The sequence below is a fragment of the Solea senegalensis genome, unplaced genomic scaffold (assembly GCF_019176455.1).
Source record: "Solea senegalensis isolate Sse05_10M unplaced genomic scaffold, IFAPA_SoseM_1 scf7180000017817, whole genome shotgun sequence".
NCBI classification, from domain to species: domain Eukaryota; kingdom Metazoa; phylum Chordata; class Actinopteri; order Pleuronectiformes; family Soleidae; genus Solea; species Solea senegalensis.
In genome coordinates, this window is record NW_025322533.1 from 12,134 (window position 1) to 30,000 (window position 17,867).

General features: G+C 42.4%; 1 long non-coding RNA gene across 2 annotated transcripts in view; it reads left to right on the forward strand.

Moving 5' to 3' along the window:
* Positions 1-2,498: 2,498 nt before the first annotated feature.
* The window catches only part of LOC122764993, a 49,014-nt gene continuing 33,645 nt past the window's right edge, over positions 2,499-17,867 (forward strand). For both annotated transcript variants that reach the window (XR_006359923.1, XR_006359922.1), the window contains exons 1-4: positions 2,499-2,600; positions 2,681-2,803; positions 16,062-16,149; positions 16,278-16,403. This is a non-coding gene — a long non-coding RNA (uncharacterized LOC122764993). The remainder of the gene's footprint in view (positions 2,601-2,680; positions 2,804-16,061; positions 16,150-16,277; positions 16,404-17,867) is intronic.

Here is a 17,867-nt window from a genome sequence, read left to right on the forward strand (position 1 = left end):
GTTGTTATTAAAAAAACACAACTGTTTCTATTTTCCTCGTGTTTTGTGTTTTTATCGTCGGCGTAAATTTGTTCTCCTTCTTTTAGCCACTTCCTGTGCACAGTTTTTCTTCTTTTAGCGACTTCCTGTCCACAGTTTTTCACGGATTATTCTGAATCTTTGGTGACGTGTAGAGGAACACATTATTGGTAACAATCGACTCACTGAGGACGTCACAAAAAATAAATCTATCATGAGATTAATCATCTGCTTGAAACGGGATTACAGAATTACAGACTCTGTGATCTGGATTATGAATATTATCCAGGTTTTTCCGGAGCCTTCTGGGTTCAGAAAGTTCTTCTGTGGTTCAGAAAGGTTTCAGGTGCTGGGTTGTAAAGGTCTTGGTGAAGGTCTGTGACTCACGCTAACGCCCTTTAGTTACACACAGTTTTTAGAGTTTAACAATGTTGAGCTGTACAGTTGAAGGAGTTGTATTTTCATGTAGTTTCTTATTTTTACCAGCAGGGCGCGCAACAGTTACACGCAAGCGCTCGTCACGGTCGCACTTCCGGTTTGTTTTCTTCGCGGGCTTGTCAGGTTGTTTTTCCTGCAGCGACGTCAGTGAGAACAGTCATGCTACAGCCGAGAGCAAGTTAATGCTGATAATCAGCTAAAGAGTGGATAGAACGTTATTTTGTTTCGCGTTATTGGTTCTGAAAGGTATCCGCACCGAGGAGGACGTGTTTTGGGCTGCACGACATCGTCATTTTATCGTGTTTTGTCGAGAGAAAACTCCGGTGAGTAGTAATCATTAGCGCTTAGCATAGCATGCTAACGGCTGCCGACCTCGGCTAATTACTCACTTATTTCATTAATATATCTATCTTATGCGCTGTTACACTTCTGAGAAAACGTTTAAAAACAACCGGAGGCATATATGAGTGTATATGAGTGTGTTGAATTTGATGTATGTGGTTATACTTTGTATAACTAGTGCTATTGCTATACAACGTGTACTGATATATGTATCTATCTATATATATCTATCTATATATGTATATATGACGTGTGCTATTGCTATACGTGTACTGATATATATATACATATATATATATGACCTGTGCTATTGCTATACAACATGTACTGATATATATATGTATACACATATGTATATATATATGACCTGTGCTATTGCTATACAACGTGTACTGATATATATATCTATCTATATATGTATATATGACGTGTGCTATTGCTATACGTGTACTGATATATATATATATACATATATATATATATATGTATGACCTGTGCTATTGCTATACAACGTGTACTGATGTATCTATATATCTATCTGTATATATATATACACATATATATAAATATATATAAATACATGACTTGTGCTATTGCCATATGCTAGCTAATGTTACAAAGTTAAAGGAGTTGGTTTTGTGAGCTAAAACACATGCAGTTGTGTGCATTTGTCTTACGTAGAGACAGAAATTCAATGAATCATTCTCGAATATAATTGATATGTGAATTAATTCATGATTTGTGTGCACTACGCGGTGTTAAAGTTGTATTTCATATACACACCATTTTGTGTGTGGGCTGTTTACAGTTACTGTTTACAGTTGTATATGATACATTTTCAATGTGAATGGTTTACGTTCATTGATTTAAGTTAAGAAAGAGAAACACATCCATTACATCGTGCAGATAAGAAACCAAATCACACTACCCGGGGAGATGAACAATTACATTAAAGGACTAATACACACACTGATTTCGGACAAACTGTGGACATTGACTTATTTGGACGGTTGACTTTATTTTTTTATTACTTTCTGCCGTTTTCTTAATTTCATTTGCACTTTGAACAACATTCCTTGTGTACCTTTGTTTATTTTGCTGTTGTTGACAACTGAGGTTGTTATTGATAAATTCTAATTTGAAAAATATAAATTCAGTCATAGCTGAACTTTTTTTGTTAAATTGAAGAGTGGCTTCCTGCCAATAGATATTTTTGTTGTCTATGTCAATGATATCTAAATTGAAAATACATGACATTCACCACAGCTCATGTGCCATAGACTTCCGTTACACTCATGTTGTTGTGTTTATTCATTGATTTTGACCTTTGCCCTCAGTGTTATCTTCCATCTTTGAGTCCATGGAGGATATTATGGGATGTAATTGGACTGCTCTGTGTGGAAGGGCAGACTGACACGGACCCTTTTGCACTGACCTCAATTTCATTTGTTGCTCTGGTGGTTTCTGTTTCCAGAGAACATTAATGATCTTTGATTCAATTTTATTATTGTTACTGTTGTTGTAATAAATTGGTGTAAACATGAGTTACATGCACTCACACAATCCTCCGAGGCCAGAGAACATGAAGTTCCAGCAGAAGTTAAACAGTGTTTGTCAGGATTTCCGTGAGTAATCGCTGACCCGCAGACGTCCACGTCTGTTCTCTTTCTCTTCTTTCATTCCAGATTTTTCTAATTCTGTTGTTTTTTTCTGTTTTACGGACGAGCGGTGAAATATAAACCTCCACTAACTCATAACCAGGTTAGAGATCACCCAGATCTATCATCACTAACCCACTCACTGTAAGTCAATCACATTCCTCAGATGACAAGTTAACTCGTTAGATTCCCGTCTAATTCTTTGGTTTCTTTTCTTTCCTCAGGATTCCTCCGACACTCCTCGTTCTCTCCGTCTTCTGTGAGGTTGGCGTGACTTTGTGGATCCGTGGATGAAAGCTCAGATTATCAGCGCGGCCAGATTAAAACACCTGAGGAGAGAAGGAGAGGTCAGATCTCACACATGAATCAAACCTGATGTTATATTCAGATAAAGGCTCGTGTTCCACTCTCTTCTCCTCACATGTTTACTTCTGTAAAAGTAGGTTTGATAAAATAACATTAAAAACATGAGACTCATGAAAAGGAGTTTGAACGAGTTAAAATGGAGACGTTTGGTAACTTCCTGTTTCTTTGTTTTTATCAGCCAAACTTTATTTATACGACGCAAACAGTACAGGAAACACAGATGATCCATAATGTAAATAATAATAATGGACGAGTGAATCCTTGTTATAATGGTTTTGTAGCAGAATAACAAATATGAACATAAACAAAAGCCACTTCCTGTTTACTGATTTCATCTGTTTTCATGTTGAGATTTAGCTCAACTTTAATGCCACTTTTTATAATTCTGCTTCATTGAGACGTAACATAAACGCGGATGTTGGGTTTAGTTTTCGTCTTCTGACATTCGAGGCTATTAGTATTTCTCTTGCCACGTGTTGAACTGCCTTCCTGAGTTCATTTTAACATCCTTTGAGTTAAAGCAGTATCATATATCAATAACATATATATATATAAGTAGAGCTGCAACTAACTATTATTTTCATAATCGATGAATGGCTCGGTCCATAATTGATCGCTGTTCGTCTAACCTGGAAATGATGACGCTCTCAAACGTCCTGTTTTTGTCATGAAAAAAAGCTTCATTTAGTCATCGATTCATTGTTTCCACTCAATATAACATATAGATAATAATATCAGCACATGATTGAGATAAAGTAGATTTTTCTCCGTGTTAAAGCGTAAACACGGTGTCTTTCCCACATGTTCATACTTTCATGTCGTTCTCATAAACAAGCTCTAATAGTTTCCCCCGCTGCTGCTGCTGCTGCTGCTGCTGCTGCTGCGCCGCGCGCTGCCGTCACTTTGACGACGCAGATGAAAATATTCTCGTCGTTCCTCTCAATTACCTTTAAAGTCATAATTGGAAAAGGCTAAGTAGCTGTCGCGTGTCTTCAGCGTGGGCTTTAAGCACAAGTCCACGTGTGTGTGTGTGTGTGTGTGTGCGTGCGTGCGTGCGTGTGCGCAGCAGCACGCCTGTCAGAGGCGACGCGTCACATTAGTGAAGACGTGATGTTCCTGAGTGTGACACCGACGCACTTTTCTTTCTCTTGTTCGAACTCTTTTCTGCGCCGCTTGTTCTCATCGACTCTGTCGTGGTGTTTATGAAACACTGAAGATGAAGAGAAACAGTCAGAGAATTAATTTAAAGCTTCAGCGTCTGAGTGTTTGATCAAATCCACAACAATAAGTAAGAGAATGTTAATCTGAGTTACGGAGCAGAAGAGACCTTTAATCAAGTGTGTGTGGATACTAAAGGGGTCACTTCACGTCCACGACATAAACGTCACATGTTCACGTCTTTATCTCACTGTTAAACTGAAGTTTGTAAACCACTCACCCTCTCACACCAAACCTCGTGGAGAAAACCAGTGATTTTAACATCACACACACACACACACACACACACACCTCCATCACTAAGTTCTAATGTCTGATTTGGCCAATTCGACTTATGAAATTCTTTGTTTAGATTGACCTTGGTGACACAAAGTGACCACACGAGGCAGCAGAGGACCAGCAGCTCCTGAAAATCACTGATTTTCTCTCTGGGGTTTGGTGTGGGAGAGTGAGTGCTTTACAAGCAACTTATAACAAACGGCCACATCTCGCTGACGGTGGTCAGGTGACGTGCGTGAGCTCAGCAGGTTGATTTCGTGTAGAATTCTCGCAGACGTTGGCGTTTGTTTCCGGTTGCGGTCGGTCGTGTACGAGCGCCGGCACACGGCGACTAACGAGGAGGAGACAGAGTGACGTACGCGGCGGCCGTCTGTCGCCTCCACACCGCTTTATTCACGCCGAGGCCTCGCGACGTGTCTCCGCTGTAATGAGGGTCCCCAGAGAGCAGCTGCCCTCAGTCTTCCCGCCCGCCCACTGCGTGGGTCTTCATGTGCCGCGTGCTCATTTGCTCGCTGATGTAGCTCCCTGTCAGATTTATGTCCACGTTTAATTATGTCCACGTTTAATGGAAAGGCTTTTTACAACGTAAACAGCAGAACAAACACGCGCAGCAGCAGCAGCAGCAGCAGCAGCAGCAGCAGAAAAGTGCTCTAAACACGACTGAAGATCATTTTTCACGTCCTTCACAAAACAGATATTAGAGGGAGAATCAATGGAATGAGCTCTGAGAAGCTAACGAGTTTCATAGCATCTGTACGTGGATTAGGATTATTTATTGTTTGTTTGCTGTTGTTGTCGTTAGTGTCTTTGGTTTTTGATTTAATTGGCTGTAAAAATGTGAGTTCACTATGAAAAATCTCCGAGACTTTTGTCTCTGTGTAAATGTCATCTCACACACACACACACAGTCATTACTGTTAAAGCGGAATTGATCGCATTAACCCTTTCACCACTTCACACGTCAGATCCATATTGTTAAGTGGTGGCGTGGAGTCGTCTTTGAACCCGGGAGGAAGCGGCGTAACGATTCCGTCGCCTCGGTATCGAGCCGTCGCCGCCGCTGTCGTCTCACCGCGTGCTGCTGCTGCTGTTGCTGTTCATGCGTTCACAAATGTCACCATGTCATCCAAACACACACACTTTCATGTCAGCGTTGTGTGTTTGTGTGCATCGCCGTCACACTTGGCTCTTTTTTTACACTTTGTTTAAAATGAAAATGAAACGCCTACGTCTTCAGCCTCCGTTCTGTTTCCACGCGCTCGTTACTGTCGCAGCCGTCGCCTAGCAACAAAGTTTCTACAGCAGCACGGAGTGGACAAACTAATCAGAGACATTTTGAAGCAGAATCTTTATTTTGAATCACTTTCTGTTGAGATTCTTCACTCAAGTTTCAAACGTCAACTCGACATCAAAGACATCATGATTTGTCTTTGTCCCTGGGTTTTCCAGGACATATTTCCTGGAATTCAAGGACCAAATGTGCTGACACACGACTCATTTTTAAATCAATCGACTCTATTGTATCATGTCATCCTTTTACGACCGAGACGAATGTATCCCATAAGGCGGTTTTAGTCTGAGTCCACATGAGCGCGAGCCGCATACGCAGACTTCGATCCGTGTCGATGTTTTTTAAGAAGCTAAAGAAATGTCGATGGAGTCATTCAAAAATGTTGTAATTTGTTTGGAAATATATTTGTTCTTTGCACTTTTTTGTTTGTGGGCGGGTCTTAGGAAGCTGCCTGCTGATTGGCTGGAGTTTTGGAGTCGCTGTCTGACTGGAACTCGTTCCTCAAGTTTCCGCTGATATTTTTGAATGATTCAATCCATTTTTGTTTAATTTCTTTTGCTTCTTAAAAAGTGTTGTTTGAAAACATAAATCGCCATCATGGACAAAGACGAGCTCTTACAAGTTGTTCTGGAAAGTCCTTGACCCTTGTTTGTCATGATTTAATGACTCAGACTCTTTGTGTCTTTTATCTCGTCTCCGTCGTCCTCTGCTCTGTTTTCACTCCTCGTCTCGTCGGCATCACGTAAACGGACATTTTTGATTTCTGTCTCTGCGTCACTGCATTAGTCTGAAAGTATGTTTGTCGTCGTTGTTGTCGTTGTTGTCGTTGTTGTCGTTGTTGTTGTTGTTGTTGTTCGCCCTCCTCCTCCTCCTCGTCTGCTTTTTCTAAGGCTGATGTGTCTTTCATTACCGGGCTCTGACAGCGCTGAGCCGAGTGGACGTTTGTCACCGTCTAATGGGGCTTGGCAGCGTACACCGTGTTTGCAGCACCTCACAGAGGAAAAGACCAATAACCCTCGCTCACACGCTCACTCCACTGTTCAATTCCACTCCATGTCGGCATCAGTGCGGAGAATTGGATCCGGCGTCTGTGGACAAATTCCACGTCCAGTTGACCTGACGGGAATCCACAAATTCCTCTGGAAAAAGATCTCACACACGGCGCCGCCTTGATTCTGATGCGGCTGCCAATCATTATGGAGAGGAGGGGAGGGGAGAGGAGAGGAGGGAGGGAGGAGGGAGGAGAGGAGAGGAGAGAGAGGGAGGGAGAGGAGGAGAGAGGGAGGGAGGAGGAGGAGAGGAGAGGGAGGAGAGGAGAGGAGAGGAGGCGAGGCCTCTGGAGTCGCTCTTCCCTGTTTCTCACTGAGACTCGGGTTAAAAACAAAGATGTTTTGAAATGAATGAAGACGTGAAACTGAATTGTGAACTTTATTAATGTCACATATTTACAGACGTCTGTCGATCTCAGATCTGACCCACGGTTCATTGAACAGCCTTCAAACTCACTGAGGTTTGAGGAATTGTGACAAATATAATAACAAAATATCACACACACACACACACACGTGTATATATGTGCATATAAATATATGCACATATATACATGTCTATATACATATATTTATATATTTTTTTCTAATGTTTCTAAATGGAATTAGTAGAGTTTGTTTATTTATATACTTTATATATTTGTGTGTATATATATATGTATACAGTATATACTGTATATATATATGTGTGTGTGTGTGTGTGTATATACAGTATATAAATAAACTACTAATTCCATTTAGAAACAATATTAGATAAAAATAAACATATTTTTTTAAAACAAATGTATATATAAATAAATGTGTACTTTTATTATACGGACTAAAAAAGACATTTTGGAGAAAAGTTCTGTCGTTCTATTTTTTTTAACTTATCAGTTTATCATGATATTATGTCGCATGTGGAAATGATGATAAAGAATCTTTGTAAAGCATAAACGTCCTGTTTTCGACTGTGACTGTGTTTTCCTGCTGTTTTATCACCGTGGAAACGTTTTGAAGAACTTTCTCAGGGTTCGGGTTCAGGTCGGACTTTCCTCCACAAACACGAGATGATTGTTGAATTTTAAATGTAGAACAGGCTGAAAGATGAAAGTCAGACGACGACAAAAGAGTTCACGCTCGCTTATAATCACCACTCCCATCGTGTTCCTGCGGTCATTGTTCGGGCACATCTTGTACCTAGATGAAGATGTGGATTAAAGTTTGCAGGATTATTAAACAGCGTCGTCTCTTTGATCGATCAGGTGATCGGAAAAAATTAAACGCGCTTTAATTAGGAACAAATGAATAGAAGATGATGGACGACCTTTCTGATCCTTCTGGAGGAACTTTGTCCGCCGAGGACATTCAGAGCACGTCAGACACAGGACAGGACGAGGAGAAAGAAAAGTGACTGGAAGACAAAGAAAAGCAGATGAGAGTGAAATGATTAAATCGACAGCAGGAGACGGAAGCGGCAGAGAATTGGGCTGAAGAGAAAATAGATTTGCAAAGTTCCTCACATCCAGAGCAGCGCTCACATCTTTGTTATTAATCACCACTTTAATTTGATTCCACCAAGGAGACAGGAGACGAGGAGAGGAGAGGAGAGGAGGATGAAACATGATGTGGGAGTGAGAAACCTGCTTCTCTCTGCTCGCAGATAAAAGGTCGATGGATCTTTCCATTTTTAAACGCACCTCTGCGCCCACGTGTGTGTGTGTGTGTGTGTGTGTGTGTGTGTGTCTAATAACAAGATGTTCCTTTGAAAATTGCGGCGCATTCATCGCGGTGTGTTCTTCCAGGCCAGCGACACGGGGCGAAATGTCAACCATTAGAAATAAAACAGCCTCGTCATGACAGCTGGTGACAGCGTGAACAACAGAGGAGCAGAGAGGAAGACGAGTGATGGATGTGGAGAAAAGAGGGGAAACACAAACCTTCCTCTTCTTCTTCTTCTCAGCTGCTGAATCTCTGAATCTTTCTCTTTAAATTCAATCTTTTCTGTTTTAGATCTTGACGAAGACTGCGGAGAAAACTCCCGCTGTGAAACAAACTCCTCATTAGCAAACAGTTTCCTTTCATTTCTCTGATCTGATGGAAAGTCTTTGCTTTACGAGCAGCTGTGAAGTGAATCCACCTGGAAAAAAAAGCACTGATGTTTCTAACATGTGACCCAGTGAGAGTCGGTCAGACCGCTGACCAGGGGGCGCCACTGAGCGTCACGCCCGGTCCAACTGTCGCAACGTTATCTGCGATCACATGTCAAGTAACTTCAGAATAAAAGTGTTCACAGTAAAGACGCGTCTATATTACAACTTGATATTGATTTGAGGGCCATGTTAAACCTGTTGGAGGGCAGCGTGTGGCCCGCAGGCCGCGAGTTTGAGCCCTCTGACTCCGTTTGTCTCATCTTAAAGGAGTTTAAGTCGATTTTCAAAGATGGCTGCATGTTCCGTACCGGAGTTCACGCGCTACGTTGGTCTGATTTTACTGAAGAGAGTAAACTACGAGCTGGAGATGGAGCTGATATCCAAAATATCAGGACACTTTTTCTGAAGTCCATATTTGATCTTTGAAGATGTTTACGCGATCCAAAGTATAGATTTACACATTAATGCGTAAATCTTTTATTCATATTTTATCACAGTCCAAACATTCACTTTGTGGATTAGATTAACGCAGATTATCGTGTTGTTATCAGGACTGAAAGGATGCGGCGACACAATGATACAAATCTGTAATGGATTATAAAGTAAATGTTATAAATCCTGTTAAAGACTATTGTTTGTTGCCTCTAAAGAGGAAACGTGTGCCACAGCAGTTTATGCTAAAAACATCAATAAAAGCATTAAAACTGTGAAGTACTGCATTAAACAGAAGCAGAGAAACGTTGTGTTCTTCATGAAATCGCGGCGTCTCATGTTGCCTGATTCCTGTTTTTGTACCGCGAGTTTACAAAGAGTCGAATTTACATTTATAGTAAAATGCAAATCCCGCGTGTGCAGTATTAAATCCTCTATGACCGCTCCTTAAATACGCCGTTGCACTCCAGTACATCATTCCTTTCACCGGTGTTTTAACTTAAATTGATTTGCTGACCTTGAAAACGTAGCTTTAGGATTTGAAATCTCGTCTCTATCTGCAGCAGCTCCGTGATTAAAGATAAAAGGTGTAATTGCGCAGCAGCGGCGGCGGCGGCGGCGGCGGAAACCCCGGGACCAGGATCACCACCAAAAATCTAATCGACACTTCCTTTGCCCGAGGCCAATCTGCTCGCCACATTTCAAGTCTATGCTGCTGATTAAAACCTGGAATCTGTCACAACTAAAGGTGCAAAAATAAGACTTTATTTATTAGAATTATTGTAGAAGAAGCAAAATCTATTCATCTTTCTCTGAATCTCATAAATGTCTAACTTGGCAGGTGACTTCCTAGAACCCAGTTCAGACGGGGTTAGTTTTACATGGAGATGTGAAATCATTATTAACTTCTCTGTGATTTTAGTCCAAATGTCAATCATCTTTACCTGGAAGATGTCAGTAAAGATTACAGTGGAGAAATGACCCCAGGTAATCCTAATCCTGTGTGAACAGACAAGCAGTAAATCGTCATGTCCTGTTTACGAGCAGCTAGCCAGGCTAATCAGGAAGCTAAGGATTCTCATCCAATACTGAGACGTCCTCAGATCAATGTCAGTTCTCTCTCAGTTTTCCCTAAACGTGACGTGGTTATGCAGCGTCGTCTCAAAGTGAACTCAAACACGGTGTTTCCTCCCGTCTGGGATGAGAGGCTCAGTGGTCCTGGAGAGACTCAAACAACGCAGGGCGTGAACAGTAGGTGGCGTTGTAACAGGGTTAACAACAAGGGAGACATTTCAAGGACCCAGGTCTGTTGAGGACCATTTTTCTGAACATGTTTGGAGATCTGAGTGTAAATGTGGCAGACGTATCGTTGAATGAGCCTCGTCCACATGTCCAGGAACAGTCAGTGGAAGACAGACTGTGATTGTGGGTCAGCTGAAGCCTGGAGAACCAGTCCTGCACCACTTTATACAGAAGATGACGTATCTTCAGTCTGTGCAGAGCAAACATCTCATTTCTTACCTGGTGTCAGTGTATCCAGGTCTGCAGATGAATGAACAGTCATTACAGGCCGTCATCGCCGTGCGTCTGCTCCACCGAAAACTGTTTTCACTGACGGACGCGAGGTTTTTTTTTTATAGAAAGAACTCACTCCAAAAACAAAAAGACTGATGAGTCACAGAGACTCAGACTCTCCACAGGAAGATCATGTGTTAGTGTGTGAGCAGCTTCACCCTGAACATCTTACGTCGTCTTTTGTTCAGTGTTTTTACCTCAAATTCTCAGTTTCATTTGTTGATTGTGAATGAAGTGGATGTAGTTTTTCCACGCGTGGAGATGGATGCTGTTTTTGAGGTGTTTTTGAATAAGACGTAGATCTAACATTGGTTGTGTGGAGTTGAATTAAAGAGGCACTCCCATCAAATAAAAGGTGAATGTTTCTTTTTCTAGTTTTGAAGCGGTTTAACGCTTTGAAAGGACGAAAATCATCATTAACAGTTTGGTCTTCAGGTTTTTTGACACGTTCTTTATCAAACTGTCCAATCAATCTCCAAAAGCCACCGCTGACAAACGTGTCGTTGTTTTCAGTGGAACAATGAGATCTTTGCTTCGAAGCCTTCAAAGCCTTGTCACAGTCCCTCATCCCTCATTGCCTGGAACCAGTTCTGGTTGTTGACGGCACGTCCGGGAAGGTTCTGGTCCTGGGTTTGATTCCTGGCTGGGAAATGCTGCAGCCCTGGAAAGTGAATTCCCTCTTCCCTCTCTGCTGAGCACCTTCGACGTCAGTTGTGATTGTTCCAAAGTGACACCCGGCGCCCAGATTCTGCCATCACTTGTCGGCGCTCACAATAACACCCCCCCCTCCGTCCTCCCCGTCCTCCCCTCCCTCCCCTCCTGTCTCTCCATTCTTTTCGTCTATTCAGCTGCCTGTCTGCAGCGGTGACTGGTTCATCCTCATTTGCACCGCTCATATCCGCAGACCTGACATCCCCACTGTCTGCGCTCTCCCACTCCTCTGCTCCTCATTGTTTCTCCGCTCAATCATTTTAATTGTTATTGTTGGATTATTGTTGGATTAACGCTGTGACCGTTAACCATTACCAACACATTCTGTGTGAGAAAGCTGCCTCTTCTTTCCACTTGTTTCTCCATCAGACTGGATGTTGGAACCTGAGGTTCAAGTTCGTTTACTTTAAATATTAAAATCACGCGGTGCGTTCACAATGAGCTCGTGTTTTCAATCTTTATATTTGGAATAAAACCAAAATAACCAGCTTCAACATTTCTCATTTCTGTTCTTTGGCCCCCTTCACTTGGGCGGAGCTTGAGTGGCCACACAAAGTCAGCCGATTGGGCGACAGAAAAGCAATGGGTTTAAATATCGAATGTCCACAGTGTGTCCTCATACAGACTGGTGTTGTCTTTGTGAGACAAACGGAAGAAAGAGCTGCTGGACGTCCTCCATTTCTCTGTCGTCGTGACACTGTGCTCAGGCCCCACCCACACTCCGCCTACCAAGCAAAGCTTCTGTTCTCAGTGGAAACACAAGCCTGACCTGGGCTGTACCGTTCCAAACTGAAGTGTATGTGTGTACGTGAGAAAACACATTCTGTGGCTTATGGCGTGGTGCTAATGCTAAGCTAACTATGTCAATGGTTAAGAGACTCAGAATTCAAACAATGTCACACATTCACAGCACTGACTTCGCCTGTGATGTCGAAACAATTAAAGTATGATTGCTTATAATAATAATAATAATAATAATAATAATAGATTTTATTTGTATTGCACTTTACATTTGAAAAACAAACCTCAAAGTGCTACATTTTTAAAAACAAGATAATAAAATAAATAAAAGAAATAAATTAGCTGTATGCTTTCCTAAAGCATAAAAAAAAGCTGTATTGTTTGCTTATTGTCGTCTCCATGGTTACGGTTGCTAATGCTGATTTTAGCGTTGAATATTCAAACAAATATTGGCAACAGAAATAGTGTTTTTATTCCACAGTAAACGTGCAGCTGAAATGCTAAACAATGACTAAACTCAATCAGTTTAATATTAAAGTCATAGTTTATGTTTTTGTTTCTGCTCTTGTTTTAAGTTAGTGTAGCACACGAGCTAACGCGCCAGTGTAACTCACAAGCCAACTCGTCAGTGTAACTCACGAGCCAACTCGTTAGTGTAGCACATGAGCCAACACGTTAGTGTAGCACACGAGCTAACATGTTAGTCTAGCACACGAGCTAACACGTTAGTGTAGCACACGAACTAACGCGTTAGTGTAACTCATGAGCCAACTCGTCAGTGTAACTCACAAGCCAACTCGTCAGTGTAGCACATGAGCTAACACGTTAATGTAGCACACGAACTAACGCGTTAGTGTAACTCACGAGCCAACTCGTTAGTGTACCACACGTGCAAACATGTTAGTCTAGCACACGAGCTAACACGTTAGTGTAGCACGCGAGCTAATGCGTTAGTATAACACATGAGCTAACACGTTAGTGTAGCACGCGAGCTAATGCGTTAGTATAACACACGAGCTAACACGTCAGTGTAGTTATGTAGTAGTTTGAAATTAGGCGAACATCTCAATTAAACATTGTAAAGGTCAGGTCAATGAAAATGTTTACGTTCAGTGGAGATTTGGGAAAATTTGTTTTTGTACAAAAGAAAATGGAATTATTTGTTGCTTTGTTGTTGGTTCTTATCGGCTCTATACTGCCCCCTGTAGGTCTGGGTCTTGTTATGTGGGTTTGTGTGGACGATGTTATTATTCCGAAGTGGAAAAACTTCCCCGTTATTGTTTGTCAGAGTGGATTTGCCACCGATTTGACTTTCTTGCATCAGTCGTTGGAGACGCTGAGTTTTTCTTCCTCTCACCTTGTTAAGAGCAGAGAAAACGCCGAGCTCAGCAGTTACGACACTGAGGGAGAGGTTTAAGGTGACGGCCGCGCCACGAGACGTGGGGAGGTGTGAAAGACGAGTTTCAGGCTCACACCGCTGCAGCTTTTTATCTGCTCATCTGCAATTAGATGGAAGCTGTGCCACGGTCGGAGTCTGAGACTGAGTCTGAGTCTGAGACTGAGACTGAGACTGTGTCTGAGACTGAGTCTGAGACTGAGTCTGAGACTGAGAGACTGAGACTGAGTCTGAGACTGAGACTGTGGAGACTGAGTCTGAGACTGAGTCTGAGACTGAGTCTGTGTCTGAGACTGAGTCTGAGACTGAGTCTGAGACTGAGTCTGAGACTGAGACTGAGTCTGAGACTGAGACTGTGTCTGAGACTGAGTCTGTATCTGAGACTGAGACTGAGACTGTGTCTGAGACTGAGTCTGTGTCTGAGTCTGAGTCTGAGACTGAGACTGAGACTGTGTCTGAGACTGAGTCTGAGACTGAGTCTGAGACTGAGACTGAGTCTGAGACTGAGAGCACTGCGGCCACATGTGGATAAACATAGACATGTCCAGACACATGAGACTTGTAAATAGCATGGACGTGAAAGCAGCAGATTGGAGCAGACAGTTTACAGAGAACCAAAGCGAGGGTTCAAAGCTCGTCTTCCCTCTGAAAGAAAACATAAAATAAAAAAGATTGCAGCACATTCCACAAATCCACGGAGGGACAAACTCCCATGTTCTGCTTTTATATCCGCGGCGCCTTCTGTAAACACTCGGCTGGAATTAAAGAGAAAAATCAGCCGTCCACACACATTCACTCTGTCACTCTCTGCGGCTGATCTCATGGTGTCTGAGCCTCAGGCTACATGCTTCTGCTGATTGTTACGCAGCCGGACTAACGGCACATCAAAGGTGGCCCTGCACCGAGCTCTGTGTGTGCGTGTGTGTGTGTGTGTGTGTGTGTGTGTGTGTGTGTGTGTGTGTGCGTGTGCGTGTGTGTGTGTAACATGGGTCATTTCAGCTGTTTCTCCCTCAGATTAAATGGCGCTCGAGACAAATGAAGAGCGTCAGTAATCTGTGCCTCTCAGTCTCTGCAGGGTGTGATTTCCTCAGATTGATCCTCACGATAAACGACTGGAGAGGCTTCTTCTTCTTCTTCTTTTTTTTTAACGCCTCTATTTTTACACTTTTACTGCCAGTGACGTCTCAGCGCTGCTTCGTTAAATTTTTAATGCCTGTGCATATGTTTGCATAATACATCAGAGTCAGATTAGCGAGCGCCCGTAACGCCACTCAACACTTAAAGATGAGGATTATATTTATTTGAATCTGAGAGTCCATTTTTAGTTTGGTGTGAGAATTTCTGAGCTGTGATCGTTTCCACTGTTTATGATTAACTGCACGTTTTTACAAGGCTTAAATTACCCTAATGAACATTAGAAACGTGCATTCATCTGATTTATTCTGTCCACCTTTATTTTGGAGAACCCTGATCCAGATTAGCTCTGACTGTAAATCTTCTGAATAAACAATGGATTTAGTGAAGCGAGTCTGCTGTAATCCATTTTAAACCTGCGTAGAAATGAATGAATGAACTGTGTTGTTGATCAATATCTCATGAAAACCAGCGACTTGTTCTGCTATAAAGTTACCAACGTTAAAGTCAATGCTGAGTCGTGTTTTGTGTAATTTATTCAGACGAAAACGCTCCAGCCTCCTCTGATCTCTGACCTCACCGTCCAAAGGTGTGAAATCATGACCGCGTGAATGAGATGTGTACGTCATGTCGCACGCACGCACACACACACACACACACACACAGAGTTATTTTCCTCTGTCTCACACTGACGACACTTGTTTCATGACAAGAGTGTGAACGATGCACCTGTCAGTGCTGGAGACACTTTTAAACAGCACACACACACACACACACACACACACACAGAAGTCAGAAAGTAGCAGAGTTGTTTTTGCTGCTAATTGTTGAAGCTAATCTTAGCCGTTGAGCAGCTGTGAAAGAGTGTTTCTCTGTCGCTGACGTCTTTGAAGGGAAAAACTAATCTGGGTTTTTTTTAAAGGTGGTTGCACTCACACACACATGAGGCTCATCAGCTTGGCTATCAGCAGACAACAGACGTTAGTCTCAGGTTTGTAAAGCACTCACTCTCCCACACCAAACCCCACAGAGAAAATCTGTGATTTTAACATCACACACACACACAGGAGTTGTTCCTCCATTGTCACTTTGGCATTTTAAAATCCTACATTTGGGTCTGATTCAGTGACACAAAGGGACCACACGAGGCAGCAGAGGACCAGCAGCTCCTGTGTTCACTGATTTTCTCTATGGGGCTTGGTGTGGCAGAGTGAGCGGTTTTCAAACCTCAGTTTGTGAGATGAAGACGTGAACGTGTTTTTCTTGTGTCCCCACCGACAGCCGCGATGTCACTGCTGTTTGGTCAGCAGCAGGGGGCGCTCACCGTGTCAGCACCTTGTTCAAACACACACCCGACTTGTCCGCTGAGGTAACGATTCCTTATTTACCTTCTTCTTGCTCTTAAGTTTATAGATTTGTGAAAACTGCACAAACACAGAACAAGCGCTTAGATATAAGCAGCAGTGACGCTCGTTAATTGTTCCCCTTTTTCTCCAGCACAATTACAACCTTTCAGATGCATCGCTTATCGACTCGGGCTGTGACCTCCAATCACCGCATGACCTTTGAACTCGCCCGGCGCTGGGATATTCCCGTTCGGGGAGGCTTGTTATTGACTCAGAGGTTAGTGGCTCAGCTAATTGCTATTTGCATAGCTTTATTAGCATCCCGGCGCTGCGTCTGTGACATTTCAATCCCATTCTTTTTTTAACCGGCTTCTCTGTCTCTGCGGCTCCGTGGCGTTCCTCACACTCTGGGCAGAGGAATTAGACAGTGTTTGGCGTGTGATTAAGTATTCATGCTTAAAGTAGCGACGGGCAGATCTCAGGAGAGGCAGCCGTGGAGGAGGAGAGCAAACATTAATATGCGCTTAATAACTCTTTCTATCTGCTTCCCTGTTTCTGGCCCTCCACATATATTCTGTGAATTATAAAATATTGAATTTCAGAAGATCAATGGAAATAACGGCGGGGAAATGTCATGAAATTTTAAATTCCTTCTCTTTTTTTTGGGAGATTTTTTACGAGCACATTTGTTTCAAATTGCCAGTGACGAGGCGCGACCGACGCCGCGGTGCCGGTTCCTCACCTGAACCCGCGGGGTTGTTTCTAAGTGAGAGAACAGACGTGTGTGTGTGTGTGAGCATGAAGTGACAACAACAGAAGAATCTGAGGACGTATCCCATGGATTTCACTCCTCAGAAGTTTGTAGCGTGACGCTGATTCTCCCAAGGCCGCGCGTGTTCACAGTGACATCAGTGCTGTGTTAAAAGAACTTGTTCAGTTGGAAAAAGATCAGTGTGTTCCAACAACAGGGGTCCACGCTGACAACAGTCGACCGGCTCCGTGAAAGAAACGCTCTGTGGAAACTCTCTCCTGTTGACCCGCTTTTTTAAAATGCTGCTTGTATTTCACATTTTAAATCTATCCTGTCTTTGATTAGTCAACGTTTCCAGTTAAAAAACATCATCTTTATTCATTTAAGAGATCGTTTTCAAAGAAGGAAAACCAAAATAAACTCTCGCTGGGATCTCGCATGAGCGCATATATCGTAGTACATATAGTAGCATCACGTAAACAATCATGAGTATATATCGCAGTACGTATAGTAGCATCCCGTAAACAACCATGAGTATATATCATAGTACGTATAGTAGCATCACGTAAACAACCATGAGTATATATCGCAGTACGTACAGTAGCATCACATAAACAACCATGAGTATATATCATAGCAGTAAACAACCATGAGTTTATATAGTAGTAGTAGCATCACGAAACAACCATGAGTATATATCATAGTACGCATAGTAGCATGAACAACCATGAGTATATATCGCAGTACGCATAGTAGCATCACATAAACAACCATGAGTATATATCATAGTACGTACAGTAGCATCACGTAAACAACCTTGAGTTTATATCATAGTATGTACAGTAGCATCGCGTAAACAACCATGAGTATATATATCATGCGTGGTAGCATCACATAAACAACCATGAGTATATATCGCAGTACGTATAGTAGCATCACGTAAACAACCATGAGTATATATCATAGTACGTACAGTAGCATCACGTAAAC